Here is a 4,712-nt window from a genome sequence, read left to right as displayed (position 1 = left end):
CCTATTCTAGAATGCCAGTGATTGTTGCAAGGAAATTGATAATCAAAACTTGTTCACATGTACATATTACAAATAAAAAAATCATTTGTATTAAAACGTTACTTACAGAAACATTTACAATACTACAAAGGAAGTAAAAATGTCAACAACATTAATTATTCAATGGTACAGTTCAAAACTGATAAGATTTTATCTTTTCTCACAGTCAAGCGAGCTTAAACTCAACAGTATAAAATATGTGTATTTTCAGAATTCTGGAAGCCAATGAGTAAGGTACGTGGCTGAATGGGGCATGATTCTGGGAGTATTTTTTACTGGACTTATTTATTGTATCCAAGCTGTCATTAGGATGTTTCAATCTTACCACTATGGCCACCTGCATGCTATGGTCATACTATTTCAACATTATATTAGTACTCTTTTCGACTCATATCCTTGAAATGTTCTTGCACTTTACACAACAGATAATGTGTTGGCATCATCTATTCTTTACATCATCTTGAAAATTTCACCTTCTTCACATTGTCCAGATTTGACTGACACCGATTTGTCTTGGCTCTCTACCTCATTTAAGAGGAAGATGTAAGATACATTGATAAGTTAACTGCTTCTTATTCAGAAGTCCGTATCTTTGTTCAATTCACAGCATGTAAATTTTTGTGCAACTGTGATCACATCCACAACTGCTACACTTGTAGCACTTTGGACATCACAAAACCTTGTCGAAATGTTGTACATTTGCTATTATGTTAAACTTATTTAAAGTTTTTCTTCATTACTCATTCAAGCCATCTCCAAGCATTATTATACTAAAAGAAAATTAAACTATGTAGTTAAATATATATATAACCAAATCATAGAGTTAAATGGTGGGCATTTTGTTTTTCAATTTTGAGGGTGAAGAAACCATTTGCTAGGTGGGCACATAATATTTTTGAATTCAGCACCCTCAAATTGACCAAAATCAATTGTTTGCCACAATTACCACAAAAAGCTTGATTCATTTTTTCTAGCAGCTTTTTGGTAAAGTGAACCAGACTATATCATCATTTGATGAAATTTTATGTATTAAGTTTTTCATTTTGTTTTTTGGAATCAGTTTTGATTAAGAGTTAAATATATAGCAAAGTAACTGAAAATTTTTCAAATAATAACTTGACTATGTAGCCTAAAAACTGAGTAGTTAACCCTGAGTCTGGTATAGTTTGGGAAAGTGAAATATATTGTACAAGTGGCCACTAAACCAATTATTCAAGTCAATACATAGACTGTTAAATGGATCAGTGTAACAGTATACATATTTTAATTTTAATACTACTTTATTATAAATCACTTAGTGGCAATTATGCAATAAAAATAGAATATATATATATATATATATATAGTTGTGAGTACTGATACCAAGTGTTCAAAAAGTATCATTTTTAAAAGGATATAGTTTTTCCAAAAGAGTCACAGTCTTTGGGAAAGCACACAATGTTAGTTCTACACCATAGTGCTTACACAAACCATTATCATAAACATGCATGACAGTGCTCATAATCCTAAGGTACATTTAAATAAGTTTTGACAAATAACTGCTATATGACTAGTATGTTTGGGACAACTTTTCAAGTTATGATCTCTTATATGTTAGCTGTGCTTATTAAAAAAAAAACAACTTTAATGTTTGCTTTTTAGTACATCTAACATCATGCCAGCATTTACAATTTCTACACCATGAGCTATAACTTAGTCATCACACATTTTTATGATACCACTCACTCCATCAGCAGCTCCCTTTCCATGTTCAGCCTCTCTATAAATCTATGCAGCTTCTTTTACTTCAATAACTGAACAGAAACAAATTAGTAAAAAAACATTTAGTTACAGTACTGCGTGGCCAAACTATCAGTCTGAAAGTGGATGGTGTCTCTTCATGAAATTTAACTGTTTTCAGTATTGGGTTCAAATGAGATAATATTGCACAAGGATCATACTGATGATTTTCTGATATTGTGAAATATGATATGCATGCTATATTATCATTGACTTCTGAGGCATCTTTATCACTATTTATTTTTATCATCATTTGAATGTACTATGTAAGTTGCTTCTTGGAAGCCCCAGAGTAAATACTTTGGATTTCTAATGAATATTTACAAATCAAATTTTCTGAGAAGTCTACAATAGCAACCACTTCATTCTTGTGTTTTTCAATTCTCTAAGAGCTTTAAGCTGATATCTCACTTTCTTTAGGGCCTTAGGGTTTGCTTTTATTTTTTCAAATTGTGGCCTCTTCTTTTCTCTTTAAGTAAATTATTTTGTATTGTAAGGCATTTTCACTTAGTTTCTATTTTCTAATGATTTTATTTACAGAAAAACTTCCACTAATGTTAATTTTTTTCTTTTCCAATGGACACCACTACTAGTAATTGATATCTTCATCTTGAATGTGATCATTTCATTATCTTTCTGTTTTGAATGTAATTTATCTGTGACATCTTTTGGCTTACAATTCTCATAAGTTTAATCTTAGTTTTCTTTGACTATGGCTCATTGTTGATGGGATTAAATACAGTTACTTTTAATTTTTTCTGTGCCTGTCTTTTTTCTCTCTTTTGTAATTGTGCTTTCTTCATTTCTCATAATTTCTTTGCACATGCTTCTTCTTTAGCTTTACTAGTTTTTATTTATTTTTTCAATGTAGCATGTCTGTCTTTCAATTCAAGCCCTAAAGACAGTGAAGTGCCAGGTTTATCGGATCAAGTACACCATTTTAAGGGGTTGAAAGTTGAAATGTGCAAGCACGTTTTTTCCCCCATTATTTCATTGTTCTAAAAATGATATGAAAAATACTAACACTTTCATTGTTTCAATGACAATGGTGTAACAAAATACAATTACGAATTATATTATATATAATGCTCTAGTACTACTAACAATATAAGTAAGGTTGTTATTATATAATGTTAAATATATCACTTTAACAGCCCTACACGTACCCTATTCGCTATTTCATTTTCACTTTCACTCAATTTCAGTATTTGTGTGACGGCCCATTGCAAAAGTAATTCCCTATAATATTCCAAGAAATACTAAAACAAATTCAATAAAACACAAATACAAACTTACGCAACGCAGTTCGCTATGTTTTCGCGAAGGAACAAGAGAATGAAACACTTGAAGCTTAATAATAATATTATACCATCTGATACTCAATCTTCACATTACGGACATCTTGAAATCCTACTAATACATACTAAAACCATTTGACCCTAACAACAAACTTAGGTTGAGTTGAGTCGAGTACGAACAGTGCTCACGCGGACCCGAAGAACGCCAAAATCCGCTATGCACTTTGAGTAGGATAGATTATTACCAGATCTGTATATACGGTTCTTTGCCATTTATATTGTTACGTCTCTGGTCGTTAGTTAATTTTCCGTAAGAATTCTTTCCGAAGAAACTTTAGCGATACAAGCCCTATCTTAAATAAAACTGGTTTATTCTTTCTGAAGAAACTTTAGCGATACACTTAATTTCCACAGTCACGCTATAACAACGCTATAATTCACAACGAACGACTCACGTGCTCGACTCAATTGTCAGTCTCTATCTCTGTCTGCAGTTTAATTACATTGTTGCCGTCACTTCTTGGCGGTCTTATATACAAGAATACCGAAAATCTAGTAAACGCTCGAGGCTTCACAAAGGGACATGATCTTTCTAGAAGTTCATGACGTGACCTCCGCTGTCGTAACACTGCCCCTTCTTTAGTATTGTTCGTCCCGAACAATAGCCACTTACATTAAACCAATAAATAATTAACAATAACTTAATCAAATGTACAGAATTTACAAACACAAAATCAAAACTCAACAAAGTCTTTTAATTTTACGGGACGTATCTTCTTCTGTACTGGTCTCCGTCTGTCTCGTTGGCTTCTGCTTCATCAGGAACGTCCTATCATTGGTAACAGTCACATCAGTGGTAGTAACTTCATCAAGAGCTTCACTGTTTCCCTTCTCAAAACCGAGTAGAGTTTCTTCTTCGACAGTGGCTTTTTCAGGTGACACATTTTCAGCAGCATCATTTGTTCCGTTGTTCACTTCATCCCAACTGAAATGTCCTGGACTGTGATAACGCCAAGTTCAATTAAGAATACCCCATTTGCCTCAAATGGGATAAGAAATTCCCTATTTAAAGAAAAAACCAGAACACAAGTTCTCAGATTTAGTTATAGGAAGCCTTGTATTACGTTGATCGACACTGGTTCTACAACTACAATAATTTGGACTGATTTGGTAATGAAACGTAATAAGTTGGTTTCAGATATGAAGAAAAATGGAGAGTGAAACAAATGACGAATGAACAAAATGTTCTATGAATAGGAAAATTAGAAGTTATCCTTACTGTAGAAGACATCTGTGTGTTTTGTGATGTGTGGGAAATTGACATCGAAGAAGAGTGCATATTGGTAACTGACTTCATCCAGAGACATGGATGTGAGAGTAGGCTAGCTTCAAATAGTTTCATGGTCTATGACAAGGAAATCCCTGTGTACTAAATGGCAATTACTACCAGCAATCGGATTTCCCGTAACAACAAGGAGAACAATCATTGTACCAACAAGAAGTATTCAGAACATAAGTAGTCACCTTTGAAGAAAGATGAAGGAAGTATGATGTCAAATCCTTACAAAATTACAGTGTACCACTTCACAAGAGTTG

At 33.0% G+C, this 4,712-nt stretch overlaps 1 long non-coding RNA gene across 1 annotated transcript in view; it reads right to left on the bottom strand.

The window, feature by feature from the left end:
- Nucleotides 1-3,226, bottom strand: part of LOC106471593 — a 4,890-nt gene extending 1,664 nt beyond the window's left edge. Inside the window, exon 1 of the long non-coding RNA XR_001291556.2 lies at nt 3,115-3,226. This is a non-coding gene — a long non-coding RNA (uncharacterized LOC106471593). The remainder of the gene's footprint in view (nt 1-3,114) is intronic.
- Between the last annotated feature and the right edge of the window lie 1,486 nt (nt 3,227-4,712).

This window comes from Limulus polyphemus, unplaced genomic scaffold, assembly GCF_000517525.1.
Source record: "Limulus polyphemus unplaced genomic scaffold, Limulus_polyphemus-2.1.2 Scaffold4719, whole genome shotgun sequence".
Taxonomy (NCBI): Eukaryota; Metazoa; Arthropoda; class Merostomata; order Xiphosura; family Limulidae; genus Limulus; species Limulus polyphemus.
This window is presented reverse-complemented; position numbering and strand designations above follow the sequence as displayed.